Raw genomic sequence first — 27,499 nt, forward strand, 5'->3', positions numbered from 1 at the left:
GAGTACTAGACAGGTGCACTGAAAGCCTCAAACTTGCAGTTGAAAGGATGCTTGCATGGTTCACTCAGCTGGTAGAGCTTATTCTGGTATCATTTAGACCAGATTTATGCTGATGGAACACCTCTGGGTGAAATCCAGGCCTTTTTGAACTCAGGGCTAAGATTAACTCCAGGGACAGCCAAATGAAAACAGCTTACAGAGAAAGCACTGGGAATACCTTTGTTATTTATGCATTTGACTTAAGCCAAGTGATCTAATTGTTGATGGGTTTCAGAAAAGTATGCCCCAACAGATGCCACTGAAGTCGACCAAGATAATCTTGTTTTACATATGTGGGATTGGTATCAGAATTTGTCTAAAGATTTTTTTTTTCATTCATTTAAGTGGAGGAAGTAGAACTAATGGTTTTTACAGCTGAATTAGGATTTTGAAACAAGAGTAGATGTAGGGAGAAAGGAAGATTACAGTGAAGTTCTCTGAAGTGTCCAGCCTACTAAGAAGCAGCTTCTGTTGCCACTGCCTCTGCCAGCCTGTACAGTTATATGCCATCCTTATGCTTTATTCAAAAGCCTCATCAAGGTACTTTCTGCCTTTTCTTAGGTTACTTTTCTCACCAAGAATATCAGCAAGCAAGTTTTCTACTCCTTTTTTAGCCATTGAAATGGGTGGCAGCATTTTTATGTTTTCAAGTAGTATCTGTGCCAGCTACATGGGAATTTTTTTTTTCAAACTCTACTGCTGTCTGAATTTAGGCATAAATTCCAGGCAGTAATCATTAATGCCCTGCTATGCATGTGCATGGACTACTGCAGAGGTCAGTCCTGCCCTTCCCAAATGATACATTTAGTTCCATCTAAGAGTCACTAACCCAAACATTGAGAAAGCACTGTCAGAGCAAATGAAGCAGAAAAGTTGCTCCCAAAAATCAGTGGACACAAATCTCTCTCCTCTGCTTTCTGAAGAGATGCCAGTTCCTCCTGTGTATACACCTGGTAGAGCAGCACTGCTCAAAGAAACATCTCAATCTTCCATGGCAACAAGCCCAGAAGCTGATCTGCCAGCCCCAACCTGCTTAACTACTAACAGGCAGTAAGTGGGGGCAGCCAGCATCCCAAAGAGCAAGAACAACCTATTTCTTCTGCACTGGGGACAACTTTCATGCTGCTGCTCTTGTGCTGCAACACTTAGGTGACTTCTAGGACACAGATTTCTAGGAAGTCTCCTTTACCTTTCTAATAATCTGCTGGGAGGCCCAGACATCTGAGTTTTGCTTCACCACCTATCCCAGGAGCTCTGCTAGCTGGCTGAGTCTACAAGCACGTCTCATTTCATGTGCAGTGATTCCAGAAACCCAGCTTTTCAGTCCTCGTCCTTCTTCTTCTGTTAAGAATATTGCCATGTCCTCAGAAAGCCGATGACACTGCACTGCCAAAGCAGCCTGCTGCCCACCTGCCAATGAGTGTACACCCTGATGGACACACTCAGCAGCATCCCCTATGCTGCCTGTCAGCAGGGCAAAGGAGATGCTGGCAAAATCAGCGAATGACAGCACAGGAATCATGGGAATTATTACTTTTAAGTCCAGTTTCCAAATTTGTGTAGTTTCTGGTGGACATCCTAGAATTCACCATTAGATAAAGAACTATGGAATAGCCTTGTGCAATATTGGAGGATTTATTAATATACAGACATAGAGCTGTAGAGACTGTATGATTAATATGAATAGCACCTTGACTGGAGAAAAAAAAAAAAGGTGGCATGTATACACTTGTGTTTAATCTCTTTAATTACTGTCATTTCAATGAATGATTAAACTAATCCGATGGAATGAGCCCAATCAGAGATATCCAGGAATTTCCCACTGATGTCCCCCAAGGCACATACCCACTTTTTGCATCTTTTCTCTCTATTGCTTTGTAAAAAGGACTTCTAATTCTACACACATTTTTATTCAGCCTGTTCCAATCAGGAGTACCCCTAAAAAACCTTGTTTCTTTGTCTCATCTGGAGAGAGAAAAATTTTAATATTAAAAATCAAAACAGTCCTTCTTCCATATTCTGCTTTTATACTATGCATATTCTGTCATCCTGAATTTTACCAGTGCAAATTCAGAGACATGATCTCTCTGCATGGGGGAAAGGTGTAGTTATTTATACATAACTTGAAACATGCTTTGGTATGTGTTCCTAGCTAAATATAAAAAATAGACAACTACCAACTCAACAACATCTCCTGAAAAATTAACATTCTCAATTCAGTGACATTTTTCATTATGCACCTTCTTTTGGCTTAGTAGGCTATGCATGAAAGCATCCAATCTGGAATCATTAGTGACAGTTACTAAATTTCAACTTTTGCCTCCTGTTTCTGGGATTTTTCTTTTTATTTAAACATAATTATGACTATGTTTTCAAGTCAAAATTATATAAATCATGAAAATATTAAACAGACATTGAACAGAACCTTTGGTTTCTTCTCAGATCTACCAATTTCACCCATACAGAACTAAAATTACGTCTAAAATGCTTATGTACTGAGTGTCAATATCAAATAATTAGTGATGCTTTAAAAAACCTTTTTCTGTGACATTTGGGAAAAACCTGGTGATGGAAAAACATACTTTCTCCTTCCAAGAGTAAATCAAACTTTGACTCCTTCACACTCAGCCTCTGTTTTAGATATGTAACTATAAAACCATTTTATTTCATGCCTAGATAGGATGCTCTAACTCTCTGCTTCATATAACTTAAATTATGTAAAACACATGCTCATGAATTAAAATATATTTGCTGCTTTTTATGAAGAAAATAAACAGCAGGATATATGTTATAAATGCCATCACAGGGAACTTTACTGAATAATTCCTTTACTATAGTATGAAACATCCAACTTTAAACGTCAGTAACTGAAGTATGAACAAATGAACTGATAAAAGGCTTTCCTGACCAAAGATTCTTCTATCCCAATATCCTAGAGATATGCAGGGAAGATTATTACAAGAAAAGCATATTTCAGTACTTTTTCAGTACTTTGGAATACTCTCCCACCTTCCACAATTGTGGCCCTAGGAATAACTTTTTTTTTTTTTACCTTTATTTCATACATCAAGATGACATTTAAAAAATATAATCATAAAGTATAGATTTTTTTTTTTTTATGTTTTATACTTGCCATTACTAGACTAATACTTTTCTTTATTTCACGAGATGGAAAATTCTAGCTAGTTTTCTTGTGCCAAACAAAAGTGTCCTTCTCACTTTGTATACAGACACATCTTGCTGCTCTGGAACCCAGTGTGGGGGGAAGAAATTGTGTCCTAACAAGCCCTTGGGGTGGAAAAAATCCCAGCAGCTTTCAAACTGAATGGATTCTTCTCGTACCTCAGTTACATGTATCATGTAATAACCAGAGCTAACTCCTTTGCTGTCCTCTGTACCAGACACCACAAGGTTCCTGACATCAGGCATCTCCTTTCTTCTCTCTTACATTTGCTAAGTAATTCAGTGAGGACACTAAATCTACTTTCATTTATCAATGTTATCATTACTATGTGGACTATAATTGGTAAGAACTCGCTAGGATATCCTGCATCCTTCTTGTGACACATTTTACCCTTAAGCCAGGAGACAAATTACCAAAATGGTTCCACTTCTTTCTGTTCAGGACACAGATGTCTTGGCACAGGATTTGCACTGAAGAATCACAGCTCAATATTACTGGTCTTTTCCTTCCTCTCACTGCTGGGCTGCTCATGGCCAAGAGCCGGATGGTCACAGGCCTTATAAGCTTTTCTTAACCTGGCTGCCTACAGAAATGAGGTATTTGCAACACTACTTTTCATCTGGTGGTGTGTTTTTATTTTTTTTTATCCTGCCTGCCAGTGCTCTGGTAGTAACAGAGGAATCCACTGAGAAACTTTTCTTCGTCTGAAAGAGGAGTCGCAAAGAAAATGACATTCTTACTGGTTTTGCAGGAATAAGCAGGTAGGGGAGACCAGCAAGATAAAATTGTGCCATTTTGGGGGATTAGCTGGACATAAATTGTGCCATATTTTAGGTGGCAGCAGCTGGCTGATGAGCCAGCAAGCTCAAAGCATTGCTAGCCATAGTACTGGTGTCATCACTGGGAACATCAGCATGGTCTTCAATGTGATGGAGGTGGACAAATATATAGGGAATCAAGGTGCAAGAACTTTCAGACTACTGGAACAACTTCTTTTCTTGCCTCATTCTATTCTTTTAGGAACACACTGTTTATGGTTTTAAAGCTAAAGTCAGGTTTTGCCTTTGTATAGTTTTTCTATTTGAGGATCACAAGGCACTATATGAGCATTAGATCATTTTCCCACACACACCTTCTGAAATTATGCATTCACATAGGGAAAACATGTAAACTGGATTTACTAATTTAAAGCAGTTATAGTTTTTTCTTTGTGGACCTTATTCACTAACACATTTTAAATATACCTATGTACAAATAATACAAATGAAAAATAAAATAACAGTAAATGTACAATCTATGTGAAATACTAACATAAGAAACTGAAAATGATTAGTCTTCTTCACCACTGGCTGAAAACTATAATAGTTGGTTTCATATTTATGCATGACATGAATCCTGAATAAAGAATAATAATAAATTTTTAATGTTTTTAAACATACTGATTTTCTGGGGGTTTCAGAGGATGGACTTTTGTTAATCATATTTCTGGGCTGTTGCCAGGCTGTCACTATTCCCTAGAGGTAAATCTCTGGACATCAGAGGTTCTCCCCTGGAGCTGCATCTATAGACATTAAAGATTCAGGGTTGTTACATACCTTAAGCTAGGAGAGACAGGGGACTAGGTCCTAATTACAGCTTATGCCCATTTAAGGTTCTTTAAGCTTAATGCAGAAGCCTTGATGCAAATGAAAATCAGGTCCTCAGTCACTTCAAAAGTACTCACAAAAGAGGTTAAAATTCTGTTTAACTTCCTCTTATTATCAAAGTCTTGGAAAAAGAGAGCCTTTTCATAAGCACTGAGCACTGCATGTTTTATCTGAAGTCTGCCGTTTAAAGAGGGTGATTGATTTTTCCACATTAAGGGCAAAATAGCAGGAAATCTGTGCCTCACTAACTCTTACACACATACCTGCTAGCAACTGAGAAGCTCACTATTCAAATCAAAATGGGATTTCTGGGTTTTAACTGCAGGGCTTGAAGGCCTCAATTCCTTTGGCTTTGTCTTAAATTAAGAGCCAGAAATTATTTCCCCATGAGACTTCAAGTTAGTTCTTTGCCAAGGCCATGGGTCACTTGATTGCATCCAGAAGTTTACTCTAAGTTTAGCTGGTGATGTGTCGATGTGATGAGGTTTCAGCACATGATACTTCATAGTAACTGAAGCTGGTTCCCATGATTTTTTAAATTCAGTTGGGGAATAGGAGTACACAAAATCTGACTATAATTTCAGGGCTTTTTTTCTTTTTCCATGTTATAGTTTTCCAGAAACGTAAGCATTTACAGGGACCTTTGATTTCTCACTTTTATCTGTACATCACAGAGTTATTAATGGAAATGAAAAATAAAACTGCCATGTAGATGCACTGCTATGAAAAAAATATTACTAATTAAGTGTGGAGTAAGCGACTATGATAAAACCTCTTGGTAATATGCCTGGCCACTGTGGGACAAGAGGTCACGCTTCACGTGCCAAGAATGACAGTGAGATGCTACAGGGGTTTGAGAACCAGTTGGAGAGTCAGTTCTCTAGTTTAGTGACCTCACTTCAGTGGGAACTGTATAAACACAGAAGTCGACTAAATAAATTTAGATGTATTTATAACTCTCTTGAGTAGTGAAGTGCACTGAAATTATAGATTGCCAGTAATGGTAAAAGAAAACAACAACAAACACAATTTAAAAAATATATTATAAAAAGCAGCCAAGGGAAAAAAACATTCCAGAGAAGCCTGTCAATAACTCAGTGACACACAGCTTTTTCACACCAGGATCCTTTTTCTATATGGTTTGTCTCTAAGAAGAGACTCCATCTTATTTGTCAGTCTGGACAGAACAGCCTGGCTGGGATTCTCCAAGAAACCCTGCAATAACACTAAGGCTTCCTTGCCTCAGTGCCTAACTGGAAAAGGAGAATATAGCTTCCATGCTTACTGAGTTGCATACAGATAAAGTATTCAAATTAAGTCTTTAAAATGAAAGAAAGAAAATAGCAAGAACTGCCTCAAGAGGTACTAAAGGACTATTTTAAATTTCTTGAGATTAAAATGACAAAAATTCTTTGTAGTCCCATCTCCCACACCTCCCATTCCCACACATTTTGCTGATACCCATAGGATGGTTTAAAACAAATCTAGACTGAAATTTTTATTAAAACCAATGGTCTCTCTTGTGATTCAAGAGCAATTTGCTCACCCTCAATGCTGAAGCTCTGCTAGACATGGCTGCATGTGTGCTACTTCTGCACTCTCAGAATGTCCTGTGCAAACTGTACCCTGAGACAATCATCTGCAAGAAGTGAAGTCCCAGCGTGCAAGACTTGTGTATTATGAAACTGAAACAAAGAGAAACATTTCTTTGTATTACAGAACAGACATATTGCAAAAGACACAAATAAAGATTTTTATGGGACAATATGATGAACCATCTAGAAAGCCAATAGTGTATCTGTGCCACAGATCATCAGGTGTTAAAAGGAGCTATGTCTGTGCAGGGTTCCTGTTCTTTCTGTGAGCTGCAGTCTTCATTCAAGTTTCTTTTTACAAAGCACCTCTTCACTGTCAGCATAACCCCTTCATTAAATAGCTCAAAATTCTTGCAAAGATAATTTAATCCTTGTCTCTGAAACACAGCATCCTGTTGCTGTACAGCAATTCTAGAATAAGATACATAGTGGTCAAATATGGATTGCAGTTACAAAGGGCATTCTATGCTTTCATTGAAAAAAGAGGTCATATTTGAATTTTTTTTCAGTCTTCCAGTATTTGTCCCTCCTTTCAAGCTTCATTGACAGCGCTACAGGAAGTTTCACAGCAAATACCTTTTATCCCCTAGGATGCTTAACAGCTGGGCTGGCTGACGGACTTACAACTCTGCACATTTTTCAAATGCTTCCTTGACTGCTTTTTAGGAACAGCTATTTTCATAAACCTTTTGTTACTTCTGAGTTGTCCAACCTTTATGGAAATTTCTTTCTAAATGAATATGAAACAGTATCTTCACTACTTCTGAATCAGTAATTTCTGTCATTCCCATTTAAACTTGGGCTTATTTTCAGTTTCTCTTCACCTTCTTTATTCTGTTTTCAAAAGCTTGTTTTTCACATATTTTTAAGTATAATTTCATTTTTCCTATGCTCCCATCTAAAAAATGTTTTATTTTTGTACATACTTCTCTTATATTTCCATTTTCAAAAGTTCAGCCTTTTTTTTTTTTAATGGTTCACAGTGTTAGAGTTCTTTGTAGAGGCTTTTTAGTCCACAGTAGTAGTAAAAGATATTTTGTGATACTGAAAGAAGGGACTTTGCTTCTTCCTGCTTGCAAGCATGCAGGTTTCCTCTCAGTCATGTGTGTTTCCTTGGCTTCTCAATAAGAAAAACAAAAAAAGAGACAAGAACTATGTGTTCTTGGCTTGTCACAGTGTTTTACTACCTTGAAGGACAGAGATCAACTTGTTGGGCACAAAATGAAAACTTTAGAACAAGCAGCTAGTGGGTTTTTAAAAATAATTTTTATTTGGCACCACCACTCAAGCCTTTCATGTTGCTAAAATCTATTGCTGTCTTTGAAAAATCAGTCAACCTAACCTGGTACAAAATCAGTTCAAAGAAAGATTTTTCTTACCTTATGATTTCTTAGAAGCTTTTGAAAGTGTCACCTCAAAAGAAGGATAATAAATACTTAAAATATGTTCCTACTCTCTCCTATAAAGCAATAATAAAGGACATAAATTCTGGCATTCACAACAAAAAAGCTACATTGAAAGAATTTTAGGAGGTTGAGAAATCACATCCTGAGACATTAGGAAACGCCAACCAGCCTGATTTTGGCTTTCATTCTCTTAATGATGATACAATTCTTAGTTATGTGTGCCCAATTTTTTTTTTTTTTTAACAACAAGCGGTTCACTAAATGAGCAATTACTGTGTATTTATTTTCTCTTTCTGGCCAGGAGGGTGATCAACCATACAGAGTGCTCTTGTTTTGACTACTGTGCTGACCACCAGCAGTGATGGATTCTCATCTTCTGTGCAAATGAAGATATATGCTTTTGACCTTTAAGCTGCAGATATACATGATTGTAAGGGGCGATATGAAAACTAAGCATCTCTGATCCATTCCAGGATTTGGAATAGGGTATGTTCTTGTGTGCAAGTTTACTCTGCTTGCTGTCCATGAATTTGCCCTTCCTCCTTCTACCTAATCTTGCAAGTCTGCCTTGTCCCACTTCAGCAGACCAAAGTCTTTTCACTTCACTTATGGGCCTCTGCTCAGTCTCAGTCTTTTTGTCCAGTCTGTTTCAAGATAAGATCAAAATCATTATCTGAAAACCTCCATTTGGCCATCCCCTAACACTGGAGGTACTTGAGCTCTGAAGAGCTGGGTTTCATGCATTTGAGGCAATTGCAGTCGGCTCCCCTTAGAGGAGAAGAAATGAGAATTTACAGGGCACCATTGATCTTTTTGAGACTGTGGGAGTTAAACTGTTGCCCAGACTTCTCTGACACATTGTCTCAATAAGCATTCACTTTGAATCTTATGCAAAGGTGTTTCTTAGCGTATTAACCGCCCTGCCAATTTCTAGCACCACTTGTTTCAGATTTTTTCTTCTCATTTTTCTCAGCTGTATCTTTTTAGATCTGCTCTGTCCCTTGGATTATTTCCCTGTATTTATTTTAGTTGCTTGTTCTGCTTATTTGATCTGTATCTTGGCTTCTTTATTATCTTAGTTAGCATTTCTCCTTTTTTTTTCCCTCAAAAGCAGTGTTTCAGCACTTAAACATTTGACAGGTTAATCATGACAAAAAGGAATATACTTAAATCTCATTATACTTTTCAACTTCAAAGAGTTTTGCTCATATTTATTAATGTATCATCACAATATTTAAGTCAGAATTACCACTGCTGTTTCAAAGGTAGGTGAACTGAGGTGCAGACAATAAAGCTTAAATCTCTTATACATTTAAAAAGTACAAATAGTCAGCAGGAGGCCTAATCTGTAGGAAGCAGAAGTCTGGTACTAAGAGGTTTTTCAAAGCTTGTGTTTGGTATTGTCCAAGTTCCCCAACTTTTTTGAGTCTGTGCTCTTCTGCAGTGGAATTAAGTAGCTTTGCCATCTTTAAATAACAGTGTTCTGAAGTACTCCTAACTTAACTACCTAAACCAACAGTAACCTAAATGATTCTCTGCCTGGTCTAAAGCAAACTAGTACTATGCAGTAATACCTTACTGCATGTGGGTGGATTTTCTTTAAATGTGATGTAAAATTCCTCCATGCAGACTAACATGCAAGAGAGAACAGCAAGGTAACGATTCCTGTTCTAAAACTTCACGAATTACAGGAGAGTGGGAAGAATTACAGAAAAATCTGTTGTTGCTGCTCTCCCCATACAGGCTCCAGTTCACAGCACCACAGAACACAAATGGTTCAGCCCTTTATGTATTGGCATTTCCACTTGCACTGATATAAGGCAAAAGCACTGCTGTGCAAACACCTCTACTGATTTAATTCTGAAAATATATCATATTGCTAAATACAAAAAAAAATTAACGTGGGCATTGCAACAGTGGATTTTTTTAGCCAGTTTGTTACCCTAAACTACTAAGTAGTGCACATTGACACTGTACATCATAAAATTGTTAATCATGTAGGTACACCCTTCAGTTAATTCTATCTGGTAATACACTACCACTCTTTTAAATCATTACCAATATAATCTTTAAAACAGTAGCTCTTTGTTCACTGTAGGTAGTAAAAAAAGAAAGTATTATTTTCATCGATATCACAGCTTTCTTTTTCTCCTATGGTATTGTTTATTGGTGACTAAGGTCTGTTTACTTTCAATTGTAATAAGAAACTCATTCTATCACTTTGCTTTTAAGAAAAACTCCTTCACAAAAGGCTGTAAAATAGAATTGAGATCACTGACACACTTTTCTGAAAACTGTTACTGAAAGTAACAGTACTACTGAATATCGTAAGTTCAGATGTTGAGGTGCTACACCACAAAAAATATTTTCTTCAACTAGTTGCCAATGAATTATTTTTCCAGAAAATAGGTTGGGTTTTTAAAATTCTGAATGTAGTTTTCCTTCTCTTTTCTCACTTACATATTCTACACGTCCCTTCTTTCTTCTGCACCTTCCCACCTCTCTCCTGCCTAAATCACTTCTCTCTTCAGTCTTCTCTTAAATCCCATATTATCCTATTTCTATCACACTTTGATTTTTCCTTTCATAGAACCATAGAATCATTTAGATTGGAAAAGACTTTAGGATCCTAAAGTCCAAGTGTTAACACAACACTGCCAAGTCCACTACTAAACCATGTCCCTAAACCTAATGTTTTTTAAACACCTTTTTACACATCTTTTAAATACCTCCAGGGATGGTGACTCCATCACTGTTCCAGAGCTTAACAACCTTGCCGGAGAAGAAATTCTTACCAATAATCCAATCTAAACCTCCCCTGGTACAATTTGGGGCCACTTCCTCTCATCCTAATTCTTGTTACTTGGCAAAAGAGATTGATGCTGACCTGGGCACTCACTGGCTCACGTTCAGCTGCTGTCCATCAACACCTCCAGGTCTTTTTCCACCAGGCAGTTTTCCAGCTGCTCTTTTCCCAGCCTGTAGCATTGCAGGGGTTGTTGTGACCCAAGTCCACAGCCCTGTACTTGGCCTTGTTGAACCTCATACCATTGGCCTCAGCCCATGGATTCAGCCTGTCCAGATCCCTCTGTAGAACCTTACTGCCCTTCAGCAGATAAACACTCCCACCCAATTTGGTGTCTCTGCAAACTGAGAGTGCTCTTGGCCTTCCCAGACAGATCATTGATAAAAGAATGAAATGGGCCTGACTCCAACACTGGGAACAGTTCCCTCACAGTGGGAACACCACTGGTGACCAGCTGGATGTAATTTCATTCACCAACACTCTCTGGGCCTGGCCATCTGGACAGTTTTTTACCCAGCAAAGAGCACACCTGTCCAAGCCATGAGCAGCCAGTGTCTCCAGAATGCTGTAGGAAGCACTGTCAAAGGCTTTAGTAAAGCCCAGGTAGACACATCCACAGCCTTTCCCTTATCCACTAAGTGGGTCACCCTGACCTAGAATATCAGGTCAGTCAGTCAGGGGATCTGCCTTTGATAAACTCATGCTGGCTGGGCCTGATTACCTGTGTGAGCACCCAAGATTATTTGCCTCATATGCAAACTGAACCTTCCCTGTCACAACTTTAAGGCCGTTTCCTTTGGTTCCATCACTTGTAACATGAGAGACCAGCCCCCACCTCACTCCAACCTCCTTTTAGGTAGCTGTAGAGAGCAATAAGGTCTTCCCTTGTGCTTCCTTTTCTCCAGAATAAACCCCAGCTCCTCAGCTGCTCCTCATCAGACTTGTGCTCCAGATACTTCACCAGCTTCACCACCTTTTCCTGGACATGCTTCAGCACCTCAATGTCCTTTTTAAAGTGAGGGCCCCAAAACTGAGCCCAGGACTGGAGGTGTGGCCTTGCCAGTGCCGAGCACAGGAGGACAATCACTGTCCTCACCCTGCTGGCCACAGCATTGCTGACACAGGCCTGGATGCCACTGGCCTTCAAGCTGGTTTATGCTCACGTTCAGCTCTCTGTGCTCCTCTGACCCAGTGCTTTCAAGTCCCTTCGGCTCATTTTCCAGCACAATTCCTGTACTTTTCAGACTCCTTTTCCTGACCTATCCCATAACCCCCATCCCACCGCCTGACCACCACCAGTTTTGGGGGGCGGCTCGGAGGGCAGTCCCCCTACTGCAGTGGCCGACTGGGACGGCGAGGGAAAGCCTCGCTCAGCACAGCGGTGCCCGGGACGGCTCCGCAGAGCGCTTTACCGGGACCAGCGCCGCCGAAGCCCGGTCGCAGCACAAGCCCCGGCCCCGCCGCCAGCCCCCGCCCGGAGCCCGCGCCTGCGCCTTCCCGCGGGGGTGAGGCCGCCGCTCCGCGCCGCGGAGGCGGGACCGGGCACGGCGGGCGTTCGTAAGTTCCTTCCCCCCGCGACGCTGGGGCCGCGGCCCGGGCTGGGGGCGGGCGGTGCCGGGGCGCGGCTGCCCCGCTCTCTCCCGGCCTGCGGAGCTGGCTGGCGACGGGGGGCCGGGAAGCAGGAGCCGGAGGGGCGGCGGCTCCCGGCGGGATGGGGACCACCTCCGGGCCGCGTTCGGCGAGCCCCACGGGTCCATCCCTGGGCGCTGCCGGTCGCTCGCCCGTCACGGCCAAGCTGGTCCCGCAGCTCGGCCGAGGCGGCGGGGAGGGCTCGGCAGCGTTCCCTGGGCCGCCGAGGTGTGTGCGGGGCCCGGCTGGCTCTCCCGCCGGAGCCCGGGATGGGCGGTGCGGGCCTGCGGGGCTCGGCCGGGGGCGCCGTGTGACACCCCGAGCCAGCACGGGCACCCAGCCCCGGGGCTGTCACCGCGAGTGCGGAAACTGCCAGAGGGCGGGACTGCAGCTGAGAGTTGTGGTGTTGTAATAAAGACCTGCAGAAAGGCCGCGCGTGACAGGTTCCTACAAGTCACGGAGGTTGTTTCTACAGCCCACGCTGGTTTTAGTGGTGTCCACAGAGCGTGTGCTCTGTGCGGGGTGGCAGTGGGTGCCTGCCGGGCTCTGGCAGCGTTTGGCTCTGTGCGGTGCCTGGCACAGAGGCAGAGCTGTGCGCCCAACTCCGGACTCCGAGACCTGAGCGATGCTTCATAAGCTTGCTGTGCTTCCATAAAAGTACAAATGCGATGCGCAGTCCTCTCGGGCTCCGTACGGTTTGGAAGGAACTGACAGCCAAAGGGGTTCTGTCCTGTGGCTGCAGAAATGGATGCAGTAAATGGGTGTAGTGTTTGTGTGTAACTTACCGAGGCCCGTCGGCTTATGGATCCATTGGAACTTTCAATGATGACATAAGGAATATATCCCAGGATCCAAGTGATCAGATGTGTCTGGCAGAGATAATATAAGGAGAGAAGCATTTTAAAGCAGCATATGAGTGTTTGCAAAACACAGCACAAATACCTGCAATGTGGCAGATTTAAAACGATACGAAAGATTGGCTTGTTTCAACTTATTTTGCCCAAAAGTCATGCTTTATTAAAAGATTTACCTAGTTCTGTGCCCAAATTAAAATTAACGTGCTATGTCTTGTACTCAATTCCTTTCTTCTCCAAGTTAACTCTTGTTGAAGCTTTTTAATGTGTGTTGAAGTCTCAGTCAACAGCTTAGCCCTTAATTGCTGTAAAGACAAGCCAATTATAGTCTTGACTTTGCTTGTACTGATTTATTTGAACTTGTAACATACCATTAAGAATAGTCTTTCATGTTGTTACTCCTTAACAAAAAGGAAAGAGGAGGATAACATAGGGTAAACACACATCTTCCTTGGATCACAGTAGTTTGTGTGCATTTTTTCCCCACAGAACTATTCAGCAACCAAAATATGGAGCTTATTGTAGCTAGTTGTTGTAGCAAGTTATTTTTAGTAATAGTTTAAGTTAACATTTTTCAAAGTTATTTTTATGTAAAGCAAAATACATATATTTCAGGGATGAGTGCATTTTTTTTTTCTAGTGCAGTAGCTAGAAGAATTGGATCTTTTCCAACTTAGAGTTTGTCAAAAGTCAGAAACGAAAAGGAAGGAAAAAAGCTTATGACAAGTTATATGTTTAAAACACTTTTTGCAATGATCTAAAGTTCTTGGTATTTAATTATAATAATATTCTTGGGTAATGATAACTGGAGGATCAGAAGAAAACCTGCACTGTTCAGATGTTTTTAGCTTTCGGGCTGGGTCTTAAAGAAATAGATTGTGTGGTAACTAAAGTTGTAATTGAAATGTTTTTCAAAGTATTTAATGAAGAAAATACTAGTTTCCTATGTTTCCTACATCTCATTTGTCAGTGAGAATATCGGAACTAGCAGTGATGGGAAGAGGATATGATGAGATATTTCTGACTTTCTCACATGGAGCCTTGGAAATTTATAGTGATTGTCGTACATATGTTTTTGATATACAGGTTCAAGGATTATGTTGTGCTAGGTGGAAGGAGTGTTCTTCATCAGTGACTTGGACTGTTTCAAGCATTTTTATGTGCACAGGTAAAACATTTATAGAACTGGTTTATTGTTCTAAATGTCTGCATGAAACTGCTGATGGTTTTATGTATTTATTTGCGCCTCAGGAGGTAGATAGTGTCAGGTCAAAGTGAAATGTCCAAATGTTGAATGTAGAACTTTGATTGGAAGCTGACTGAAAATATTACTGCAGTTGCAATTAAAGAAACTCTGAAGTTTTAAAAGTGCATGGTAAAATCAGTAATGGGTGAGATTTGTGAGATTTTACAACTTATTTTAGTGATATCGATTAAAATATTACTTATTGCAATCTCTAGTCCTGTTAAATGCCTCAGAGAAGATGCTGTTGTATTGTGGGTAAACATGTTTTAGTAGAATTCTTTAGGAATTTACCACTTCCTAAAATGTTTGTCTTTTATTGAATATGATATTCTGTCCTTTTCTAAATATATTTCCTGAGGTGTTGAAATTTTCTTTTGTTTTTATTTGTTTGTTTTTTATTTCCTTGAAATAGGAATTAAGATGGATGAAATGTTTCATTGGCCATAGCAGCAGCAGGATGTATAAGGTGGGTATGTTGAAAGTTTACAGTTAATATCCTTGCAGAGTATTTTAGATTTTAATTCTATGTCTGTCTGAACACAAGGACAGTTTTTGCCTCTGTGTTTGAGTTGCTGTTTATTCATTCATTTTAAATTCTTTAAGGTCATTGAGGGTTTACTCCATTGGGCTTGTACTCCTGTGAAACTAATTGTTTTCATAATTTCCATAAAAGATATTAGTGGTTAAGAAGCAGAAAAATATGTTTTGATGCTCATCCTTATTTGCAGTCAGGACAAGACATTGGCCTTATTTGCTTAGTCTTAATGCTTCATGTTGGCATTTTAATTCACTTACAGAGATGCAGAACATGCTTTTGCTTAAAAAGACTTTTTAAAAACAAATTTAAAATGTGAACGTATATTTTTACAAAACTAACATTGGCAAATAAGAGAACAGTGGTGCTTGAGTAATAATTGAACCCTTTCTCATGATGCGTATTTGCATGTTGTTGTTACCAAAATTGAGTGAATTGCAGACTTCTTCACAAGTAATCACCATAAAATTACAAGACATAGATATTTATTTTTATTTTCTATTTTTTTAAATCAAAAAACCAACGTGATTTTTAAAAATTTCATTTTTTCGTGTGTTGGTGTAACAAAGAGATTGTTATTGGCAGCTCAAAATGGCATTTGGAGAATGCTGTTCTCTTTGTATTGTATCTGCTCTATCACTGTTGGTCTTGTCACCTTAAGAAAACACAGAACAACTGGGCAGAAATCATCCTATTCAAATATCACCAAGTGTGATATTTGCTAATTGTATCTTCTGACTTACTGTATTATAGTACTGTATGTGCTGGTATTGGTTTGTCCTTAATTGGCTGATTAAACCTAGTGTCAGCAGTATTCAAGCGTTACTTTTTTTAAAGGACTGATTTAATGGGTATTTAGAGCATAATTGAATGTTGTAGGAAATGTTAACATGGTTTGTGTAACAATACATCCTAATCTGATTATTCTTCCAATTAATATCAAGAATGTAATCAAAACACCATAAACCTAGCTGTGGTAGAACTGAACTGTATATTGAACAAGGATGCAAAAGGGCATAAATTAAGGAGAGCCTATCTTTGGCTCGTCACTTCAGTCTTTTACCATTTTAGGAAAGACTAATTTCCTCATCTAAACTGTGAACTGTTCTTTTTATCTTTGGTTCTTTCTTGCATCTTTTTGAAGGCCATACAGTACTGAAAGCATTGCTTGAAGGCTGGCTGGTGTCCTCATACCACAACAGGCTTACTAGTGAGCTGTCAGTACACCTTGTTGCACAAAAGGAAACTGTTGCACAATTGTTGCACCAAAGGAAAGAATGTAATTATTAGCTCAGTGTATCTTTCAGAATTGTAATGGATTGTGGTCACTTCATTTGTGCTTAAGCTTTTATTTTTTGCAGAGTGATGAGATTTTTTTTTCATGGAATCATATAAAGAGAAAAATTATGCAGTATTGAACATGCATTTTTTTTAGAGTGTGACTTTTACTTTTGGAGGCCACCATAGGATGTTAATTTTTGTGTATGCATCGTGTTGTTTCATTCTGTGGCTTAGCCCTTTATTGTTTCTCAGAAAGTCTAAAACCAAGATTGTTGGTTCAGAAAAAGTGTCATAGTTAATGGCAAGAAGAGGTCATGTGGTGAGTTTCAGAGCTGGACTTTCTCATCCCTGCTGAAGAGCCTTTGTCACAGCAAGTCACTGAGGAGACAGGACTGTTCTTGTGGCTCACTTGGGTATTTGCCAGGAGGAGCAGGTGCTAAAGAGATGGAAAAGCAGCTTGGAAAATTTGTTTGATAGGTAAAGGACTTGTGGGGGAAAGAAACTACTTCTGGCAGACTCACTAGGATCTATCACAGAAATTGGTTTGGAATATTAGGTTGGTTGTAAGTTAACAGTTCCAGGGAGAATTTTTGCTGTGCACATTTGGGTGGCAGAGCAGTCAGATCTATGTTTCCATACTCAATCTGCTTCATGAAGTCCTATGTTACCAGTAGCTGGATGCTGAAATGTCTGTAGGAAGTATTTTATGGTTTTACATGACCCCAAAGCAGAAACCAAACAAAAAAACCCCTCAAAGATGCATTGTTTTAATTTTTGGTGCATTGTTCAGCTTTTGTAAGGGACAATTGCAAGGGACTCTATCTCTTCTTCAGAGGATCTTTACCTTGGGCCAACACTATGAAAATGATGCATGGTGACAAATTGCAACTTAGACAGATGTAATTTCTGTTGTACATGTGCTTCTTTGCCACTTCACTTTTCTTATATACATGTATGTTTGTGGTTATTTGGAATTAACCATAAAAAAATAGTGATTTTACGAAAACATTATTAATTTTTGTAGTTTTGAGCATACTTCAGTCTTCTGCTAAATGATATAGAACTTAATTTTGGTGGGTTTTTTGGCCTTGGCTGGTTGGCCTCCCTAAGTGAGATTACAGTCTGCTGATTGTGAGCGCATGTAATCTCAGATTTAGATCAGGCTGCCCTTTCAGACAGTGCTGCATACTCCCATGTCAGACATGAGATTCTGACTGTTCTTGCTCTTCCTCATCTCAATCAAAATGGAACTTTTGTCATCAACAGATTTTGAGGCTTTACTGAAGCAGGAGCACAAACCAGTATTGGCTTTAGAAAGAAGGAACTGTTCTGTATTACAGGACTCAAACGGAGACCACCCAAATGCCTTCAGCTGGTTTTTGTTATTTTCACAAATAGTTTGTTCTTTTAGCAGAGTGTTTAAGAACAGAGAGTTGGGTCAATCACTCTATTATGTTTTTCCCTAAACAGCAATATTAAACAAACTTTACAATATTGTTTGTCATTGGGAGAAAAAAGTCTTATAGATTCTCTTGTAGTTTTAGCTTCCAGAGAAAAATAGCGAATCGCAGTTGTGATTTCAAATCTTCAAATGCATTTTGTTCTTGGAAACTTTTTTCTAGTTTTGGCTGGATTGTACCTCTTAAGGGCCAATATAGTATCTATTACATTTTACTGTATTTAGTAAGTTATTTCAGAGATGTTATATATTTTCTGTAGTTCTGGTAGAGTACGTAGGATGCAGAATATTCTTGTCCTCCTATTAGTATGAGTTATCTTTTTTATTACAGTCTTAATTTTCCAAAGGGCAGGTCTGCTGTATTTTTTTACTGATTTGCTCTTGTGACAAGGCACTTGGTGCCTCATTGAAGGCCTAAAGGCAAAAAGTCCTGGGCAGCACCTCTGCTTAGTGTGTTTTTGCATTCTCCTGTAAACCAGTGATTTTCTTTCTGATAAGATACCCTGATTGGCATATGACAAAGATTCACAGACTGCAATGGGTGAGATACATGGAAGAAATTACACTGAAGGACAAAAAGACAAAGACTACCTGCCCCAAATGAAGTCTTGACATGTTGGAATGCCACATACTCAGAGGAGGGGACTGCACGTTCAGAATCGTGTTTCTGAGAGCTCTGTTAACGTCTGATACCTGTGTCTGTACTTGCAATCAGAGTAACAAAGAGTGACAGAAAATAAAATGCTAGTATAAAAATCAGTGTCTTATTGTCATATAGCTTGCTATCACGGTGGATGTGGTGCTGCATGCCTCTAAAATGGATGTAGAGAAGAAGGGAACCAGAGAAGAATCCAAAAGAGGAATCTGGGTGGATGGAAATATGCTTTTATAAAGAGAAACTGTAAAAAAAAAGAGATGGTTTAGCTTTTGAAAGCAGTGAATATGGAGAAGTATAACACAAGTACACAGAATGATGAATTGTGTGAGAGAAGTAACTCCAAAGCTTTTGTTGGTTCATGCAATAAGAGTAAGGGGACATTGTGGGAAATTAGGGTGACAAAGTAAGAATGGAAACTTGAGAAAGGATATATTTCTTAATATACTGATAAGATAGTGAGCTCTGCAGTCCAGGGATAATTTTAATTTAGAAAAATTCTAATAGAAATTGGGTAAGTTAGAGTGCAAGAATATTTACACAGGCTCAGGTTACCTTTTTTCCTGAAAGAATATAATCCCTCAGCTTCTTGTCGCTTCCAAAACTATTTTTTCCATCATGATTTTTAATAAAGCTCATCTAAAAACCATGCATTGATGGAGTGAATAAAGGAATTAAGTCTATCCCTAGTTTGTTTATGGGAGAAGTAGTTACAGCATCTCATTAATTTGTTTGCTCTCTTCCCCTGTATTGAGCTATATCTAGGTGAGATACCCACTAGGTAATAAGTCTAGTTCACTTACTAGGATCCACTGATTTACTTTGTTTTTCTTGTAGATAGGGACATTGGAGAAGAGGTTTTGGGAATTAACATCAGGGTCATCCAATTGGAAAGAATTTACATAGGCCAGTTGTTGTTGTGATTGCCACTAATGAGACACTTTTCTGTTCAGCTTTGATTTTTCTATTGCCTGGGCTTGTGCATTAAGTTGGTGTTCCTGCAGTAATTTAATTCAAGTCAGTTTGCAAGTTTGTTCTGTACCTAGAGTGATGGAATATTTTGGGAGGATGAAATGAGCTAACGTTGGCCTTCTGTGTCACCCTGCCAACTCCCAGCAAGTATGTAAAAAGTCATAAAAATAGCAGTGGGGGTATCTTAATTAAATGAGCATGCTTGTCGCTCTGCCAGTCTTTTCTCTTGGCATGGTTCAAGTCCTAGAAACTGTTTACTTTCAGTCTCTATCAAACTCAAATATAAAACTCTGTGATAAAAGCATCAGAAGCAGCATTCAGCAGGAAAAGACTACAGAATCGGCTTTTGCTTATTCCCACTGAAATGTCCTTTTCTCTCCGTTTAATGGAGGCCACAGTTTTTACTTCTGGTGTGTTTAGCCGCAGATTGAGTTAAATTTGTTGTGTTTGGCTCTGGAGCAGCAAAGAGCAGATGTCAGAGAGGTGCCGTGACAGGAATAAAAAAATTCAGAAGGCTTGTGGGAATTTGGGGGTGAGAGGGAAGTCTTCCTCCTCTTTTTTCCATGCTAGAATCCATATTATAACATTTACAGCTGGCATTCAGTTCAAAACTTGCCGTGCTGCAAGGGCTGATGCATTGACGCAGACATTCTTTCCCACAGCTCAAATTGTGGAAACAGAGTTTATTTATAAAATGAAATATGCCTGTGAAATTATAATTGATACCTTAATTATGGAGAACTTGCCCGAAAGATGGTAACTTAGCGATCCGTGGGACATTTTCCTGGCTCAGAATAGCCACGATTTATACTGAAACATTTTCTCTGCATGAATCCTAGAAATGGAATTCCCCTGTCAAGGCAGAGAAACTTCATTAACTGAGAGGTACTCTGCCAGGGATGATAAGCCGAAAATAATGGTCAACTTCTAAACATTATTTAGGGTTGGAACATCTGAAAAGTAAGCTTTGCTATTTGGGATTTTCACTATTTGAAAAATATGCATTTAAAAGCCACCACTACATGTTGCCAGTCTTTACATAATCAGGTGGGTCCCAGATGTTTGTGGGATTCTGGAGAAGTTTGTTGTTTTGGGTTATTTCTTTTCACTTCAGTAAATGAACACAATGCTCCGAAAGTCAGTAGTGGCTTTTTATATTTTTTTTTCCTTTAAATCTTATCTTATTAAGGGCCATTTCTGAAAACAGCTGGTGTTTGTTAGTTAGTAGACTTATTACTTGTTTATCTTTCTTTCTCACATCTTTGTTTTTTGTTCATCATCTACTTGCACTACAAGAATTGCCACAGTATACTCTATAGAAATACAAATATAAAGCAATTTACATCATATTTATATTTACATAATTTTGATTGCAGGTTGTTGTATTTGAAAATTGTGCCAATTCTCTGTTGTTGCATGTGTAGAATGATGAATTTGATAATTTCTGGAGGAATCACTTTTTTTCTGTGATGATAAAGTTTTATTTACACAGTGATCTGGAGGAGAGGACAGTAATAAATCTACTTTTCCTTGAGATGGTGCTCATTAATCTTGTATTAGTGTTTTAGTAAACCACATAGAGTCCTGCTTTGGGTCTTCTTTCTTCTAACTTGCCTGTTGGCTGTTGCATGTTGAGTTTCTTGGTTAGACAGCTGATTTCAGTGACTTGAAAATGCCAAGCCTGGAAATAATTGTGGTCAGAACTGCTCCAAAAGGATCGAGTGAAGCCTTTTTGATTTCCTAAATGAAAAGCCAGGTTTGATCAACAGCTTCTGAGAGGGTTATTCAGCTGCTGAGTTAGTCCAGTCCAGTGGAGGATTTTTCACCTCTGACCAGTTTAGGGCATGTTCTGCTTAAGGTGGGCTGGGGAAGCTGTAACAGTTTCAGTGTGTTTGATTAGCATCATTTATGTTTGTCCTGAACTTAATTTCTTGCAGATATTTTTTACCTGGCTGTCAAATTCCATTGTTGTGTAGGAAAGACTTTGTGACACTTAACAAAAGTTAGAAAAACGCTTAAGTTTTGGATTCTGTAATTAAAGATTGTGTTCTAGATGGTTTAAGTAATTAAGTATTTGTAAGGTTTCTTTTGCATGATAAGATTTTGCTTCAAAAGAAGCATGGGACTGTAGAGTCCATTTAGGCTTGATCATGGTTGTACCTGTTTTATTTCTTTTTTTATGATTTCATGCGAGTGTCAAACCTACATTTTTGTACTGGTGTGCTTTGAAGATAGCTGTGCATTGCAAGGAAAGCTGGTCTAGGATGGTATTAAGGTATAATTGACTTAATTTTAAAAGTTTTGAAATATTTTTAAAGGTGTTTTTTGCATCTAAAAATCTTCAAATATTTGGTATAAAGTATTGATGTTCATTGGAAAGTGAAATTTCTATTCAATTTTGAGACAAGAGGGCTTTGTTCATATTCAAGATTAAAGTGGGCCAAACTCTTACTATTCTTTTTCAATTTTAAAATTATTCTGCACTTACAGAAATGCAGATACCTTTGAAAGATTTAGCTGATCAGCGTCGAGAAGCAGAAAAATTGCTTAGATTAAGAATAATGCTAACAAAATTGATGGAAACTCCTGAATATAGAACTGGTTTGTTCTGCACAAGTCTCTTCCAGGAAGCTGTTCATTTTGGGAAAAGGCAAAAAAATCACAAACTATAAAATCTTGATAACAGAAGTTGTGGAATAACGGGTTTTAATTTGACCATCAAAAATGGAAGTCAAGGGAAAAGAATAATGTCTTGATGGTAATATATAATAATTTGCACAGCATCTTCCCCCAAGAAAACAAAAAGTAAAAAAAAAAAGGCATCATTTGTAAAGTGTACTGTACCTATGTACTATTGCAACTGTCCTGTCTTATCAGGGAAATATGACAGGCAAAGTATCCTGGGTCTTATTTAACCCTGAGGGATTTTAGTGATGAGAGACATAATAAACTTGGGCATGTTAGCCTTCTTTTGTCTAAGTCAAATTATGTTTTGAAGTGTATGCTATTCAATAATGCAAACAATTTATTTGAATTGTCTCTTTATAGCATTTCATACATTAAACACTAGAAAGACCATTTCCAAAATGTTTACTTATAATTGAAAATTAATACATAAACTTAAAGGAGTCATAGAGGTTAGTACTGGTTGAGAGAGAATAGCCATGCTTGCATTTTTGGAGGATATTTGCAGAGGACAGTTTCAGGTTTTCTTTAGTGGCCTCTCTCTCCAGCACTTGCCTGTGAATGGTGTAGTTACCCAATAACTCAGTCTTTCGCAATTATCTTTAGAAAGCTGCTCTGTATTGGAAAGGAGAGAATGTTTAATCTGTGTACTTGCAGTGAGGAAGGCACTGGGTGGGAACATTAACTTGTGTTAGGTTGACTGACTGTAGATGTCCCCAAAACAGGAAGTTTTAAATTTCTGTTGAAATTTAGTCATATTACAAATAACTGTACTTAGAAGCATAATAATTTTCAAAACTAGTATCTTTGGAATTCACTTTTTCATCATAAAGTGGTTTCACGGGTCCAGAATATGACATTTTTAACTTAAGGTTTTTAAAGCTAATTACACTTCTTTCTGGAAATAAGATGAATGCCAGTTACCTCCCAATTAAAAAGCGTTACTTGTAGTGGTATGCTAGAATCGTGGAATATCCTGAGTTGGAAGGGACCTGTAAAGATCACTGAGTTCAGCTCCTACTAGCTTTCGGATATAAATTCTAAAGAGGTTTCACAAAGAGCAGGTGTGGTCAGGTGGAAAATGTTGATTTGCAAAGCAATTCTATCGAGTGCCCGCTGTAGTGAGCCACAGTGCTGCTTCAGGGAGCAGCAGGTGAGTCAGTTTCAAATTCATGTATTAAAAGGAATGCTCAGATTCTGACGTGTTGCCTATGTTTGGGAGGTACAGGGAACACTTCCCGGTGCTGTTGCCATAAATTCATTTGCATAGTAATAGCCCTTGTAAGTAGCTCTTGGCTTCTGACAGACTTCAGTCAGTTCATCTGGCTGAGAAAAGGCTGTGGTTTTAAGCATGTTGAACTGAAAAAAACATGCAGTATCACTGGGAATATTTTTACTTTACATGTACAAGACAATATCTTTGCCACAATATTGAAATATTTTTTTCTGACCGATCAACAGATTCTGTTATGTGCTGTGGATACATTTGTGTTGCATTTATAGCTGTTGAAGATCTAGTGGTTCATCCACTATTGCAGGTTTTTTCTGGTTAACATCTTGTATGAATATTGTACTGCTGAATCTTTAATCTGCTGCGGAGACAGACAAATTTAGGAGAAGTGACTTTAATCTTTGAAGAACGTGTATTGACTGGGAAAGTTAGTTCAGTTTATTTTTGCAAATCACCAACCCTTAGAAGTGGGATTAAGTTTAGTGCAGGAGAAAATGGAACTTTCCCTTTGTCTCCAGAGCGAAGTCACGGTGCTTGTCTCTTCTCAGCCTCCATCTCAGTAAAATAATAGAAAATATTATTTCATGTTTCATGTTTCAGTTTTATCTCCTGAAGAATGGCAGTTACAGTTACTTGTGTAGGCCATAATGTCAGCAATTATTTTTGTCCTTGTTACTTCTTTACTGCATAGTCTGTGCCCTGTTTGCATGCCTGTGTTTAAAATTCTCATCTGCTGCTTTTGTATTTTGGTTTTTTTCACCCTTGATTTTATTTATTTAGAGCTTCCACTGAGCAGGTAGCTGAGTATACCTCAGCCATGCAGGAAATGGTTGTGCATGTGGCTTTAGTGATGGCAAAAGCCCACCCACCTTAGATGTGAAGGCAAGGAAAAGGAAAGAAAACAGAATCTGCAGAAGAGATGAGAAAAGAAAGGTTTTGGTAGTAAAGGAAAATAGAGGGGAACACCTGAGTCACAAGGTTGGAAGAAAAGAAGCTAAAGTGATAGTATGTATGCTGCTTTTGGCAATGCAATATGTGACGACACTGTTCTGATTTGTAATTTTAAGAACAACTAAAGAAGCATGTTGCTTAAATAAGATAATTCACTGATTCTTTTCTTTAACGTAAAAAATTGTAAAAGTATCTTTTTATCTCATTTTTCAGTAGACCAGATATATGCTACATCTTAGGGGAGTTTATTTTTGTTTAATGAGAATATATTCATGGTCATTTTAATTAATAAATTAGTGAAAACACTAGTGCTTGGTTACTTTTTTGCTCATCTCTTGTGTGACTGGTTTTACGTGCAGCATTATGTCTTGGTAGATTTAAAGGAATACAATTTTCTGTAGTGAGTAGTGTAAAGAAAGCCTCTTGTATCGCTAAAATGGGTCCCAGTTCTGTATGAAGAGCAGGCATGTGATCACTGTCAACTTTCCAAAATGACAATTGAAGGCTTTCTAACTAGACTGAACTACAGTCAGATCACTCAAATTCCCACATGCCGCTAGAGGATAGAAAGTGTTTCACCAACAAATACAGAGGGTACTTTGAGCACATTCTGCTGAATTATGGGGTTTATTTCAGAATTTGGGGGTTTCATTTTTGTGGAATAGGTAAGTGACAGAGTTAGCATTCTTGCTTGAATAATGCGCTACATATTTGGGAAAGAAGTTTTCCATGACTAAATAAGTAAAAGATGCTTGACCATCTTCTAGAGGGGACACTGTTTGGTCAGCATAAATTTAAAAGAAAAAGTCCAGAACCATTCTTGTGTGGTGTTTGCAACTTTATTATATTTTTTTCTGGGCTTTAATTATAGTGTATATACATGGCAAGAAGAAAGACCAGAGGTTTTGTTCTTTTCATGGAGGTGTAGCTTTATCACATCGTTGGGAATTTATAGCCTAGTAATATATAGTGTTTTTTCCATTCAGCCTTATAGTCTGGCAGCTGAGAGCTCACTTTTTCATGATTTTTTTTTGGCATGAAAGGGTTACTGTTCACATTTCCTGTGTAATTCCTTCTGATCTTGCTGGGCTGTAATTACTTTCTTGATGTTAAACATTCCCAGGCTCCTATAACCTTCTAGCCTGCTTGCACTGGCCAAGTTTGTCCCAGGTGATCATGTGGGCGAACCTCCTGTTTTTAAGGATAAAAATCTCTCCTTCCTGTGTAAGATAGGCTACATACTCATTCCTTTGCTGTGCAATCCCAAGAGAAATCTTTTAAAAAATAATAATAAGGCAGCACATCACTCTTTTTAAAGTCAGATTTAGCAGCCAAAATACATGACAAATCAAGTGTGTGGGTTTAGAATTTGCTGAATCTTGGTTGAATGACTGAGTTCACATTAAAGATTATTTTTTTTCTTAATACGTTTGGAAAATAGGTTATGATACAAAAAAGACAGATTTTGACTGTAGCTTCTTACTTTTGACCATATAATTGGCAAATCTTTTTAAGCTTGTTTGAATGTAGAACTACTTAGCTGAGCCTTCAGGATTCCTTCTTCTTTTGAATTCTTTGCAGTAGCTGCATAACTAAAAAAAAAAGGAAAGAAAAAGGACAGGATCTTACTCAATTCTGTCTTTCCTACATAGTTCAGTTATCCTGTGTTTCTTCTGATTTTCAATTTTGATATATACACAGTAAACCTAAGGTATTTTGTTTTTAAATAGAAGTGACTGTATACTACTGAAAAATGCTGACTTCAGGGGTGTGGGAGCTGAAGTGTTCTGTTCTGCAGAGGCACCAAAAGGTTCTCTGTGCCACTTCTCAGCTATTCCTCAGCTTTAATATGGAGGAGACACCTGTAAGAATGTGAGAGAAGTTTGTTTTCCATGACCTTCATGCTGTTTTCTCACAGTGCCAAGAAAGATGAAAGGTTGTGATGGCAGGGTTTTTTTAGGGTGTGAGGAGTTGTGATGTGCTGATACATTGACATTGGTGGGTGTTGGGTTTTTTTTTGTTACTGACAATGTCAGAGAAAGTAATTGGAGGTTCTGTGCTCTGTTAGCTCAAGAAGTAGCCTGAATTTTGAAACTTCAGTTAAGAACAATCTCATTATCTTATTATCCTGTTATAGGTAACTTTTTTTGTCATAATCCTAGTCTTATTGACTTGTGCATTTAATTGGCTGCTTTGTGAAATTCTCAGGCTGCAAGTAATTCTATTTTGTTTAGCTGTATTTTTGTACTTGCAATACAGATACTCAGAAGTCTTCCCAGTAACTGACTGACTGAAGTCTTGCGAATGTGTAACTGTTTGTGCTCAATGGGATTATATGATTATACCTGGAAAAAATGGTTTGTAGATAATAAATTTTAGCGGTTTGAGCCCTTTTCTTAGTTTAATTGTCATGCATTCCAATGTCTGTACTTGACTATATAAATAGAAATTAAAACAGTTGGTGTGTGTGTATTGTTGACTATTCTGCTATGCTAGTAAACGATAGGAAGAATGTCTTTTAATGAAAATGTCTTTAATCCTTTCAGGAAGTCTTGAATTTGATGGGTTAGTTATAATTTGAATGCAGTCAGTGTGCTGCCCAGTTCTTAATTGCATACTCCATCGTGTAACTGGAAACATGGCTCTCAGACATGTCTATTTTTGTTGTTGAACCCAGATGTTCTTATGGGGTATTTTTCAACACAGAGAAATCCACTCCTGGCATAAAGTACTTAGTACAGTAGTTATGTGAAAAAAACAATGAAACACTGAGTATAACTGGACAGAAAAAGATACTGCTTATAATTTCCGATTAGACTCATTTTTTGTGACCTGCATGTCATCTTCAGATACCTCAGATTTCCTAGGAAACTTCATATGAAGAGGGTTTACATGAGCACATCCACTTGGGTATGTGTTAAACATGTTGTGAACTTGATAGGCTTTTAGCAGGGTAATACTTTGGTTAAAGTTTTTTTTTTTCCAAAACAGCTTACTTTTGACTATATATTATGAAAACACTGATGAATTTAGAGTTAGTTGAGAGGCTAACTCTATTGAAGCCTTTTTTCCATTTAATAGGATGTATCGTTCATCTTACCGTTCTCTTTACCTGTTTAATTTGCTTCTGCTCAGATGAAGACAGAGAAAAATTACTTTGTAATTAAAAGTAACCTGTTTTGAATTTACTTTGTAAAATGCTTTGAACATAACCGACCAGGCTCTCTGTTATGAATTTCACCTTTGCGGTGGAAACTACCCTGAGTGGTAGTGAATTTTCTTCTATGAAAAATCTGTGGTTTCAGAGTCTGTGTGAATTGCCTCT

The 27,499-nt window shown here is 38.5% G+C and overlaps 1 protein-coding gene across 6 annotated transcripts in view; it reads left to right on the forward strand.

Annotated features, from left to right (window-relative positions):
- Positions 1-12,095: 12,095 nt before the first annotated feature.
- The window catches only part of ZNF438 (zinc finger protein 438), a 52,197-nt gene continuing 36,793 nt past the window's right edge, over positions 12,096-27,499 (forward strand). For 4 of the 6 annotated variants that reach the window (XM_085050402.1, XM_085050399.1, XM_085050406.1 and 1 more), the window contains exons 1-3: positions 12,096-12,233; positions 14,246-14,327; positions 14,818-14,871. The gene's annotated coding sequence lies outside the window, so the exon portion shown is untranslated. Of the gene's footprint in view, positions 12,234-12,394; positions 12,534-14,245; positions 14,328-14,817; positions 14,872-27,499 lie in introns of those variants that run through there. The other 2 variants (XM_085050407.1, XM_085050400.1) reach the window with 2 other exon arrangements.

Source organism: Lichenostomus cassidix, chromosome 2 (assembly GCF_008360975.1).
Source record: "Lichenostomus cassidix isolate B80296 chromosome 2, HeHo_3.0, whole genome shotgun sequence".
Classification (NCBI taxonomy): Eukaryota; Metazoa; Chordata; class Aves; order Passeriformes; family Meliphagidae; genus Lichenostomus; species Lichenostomus cassidix.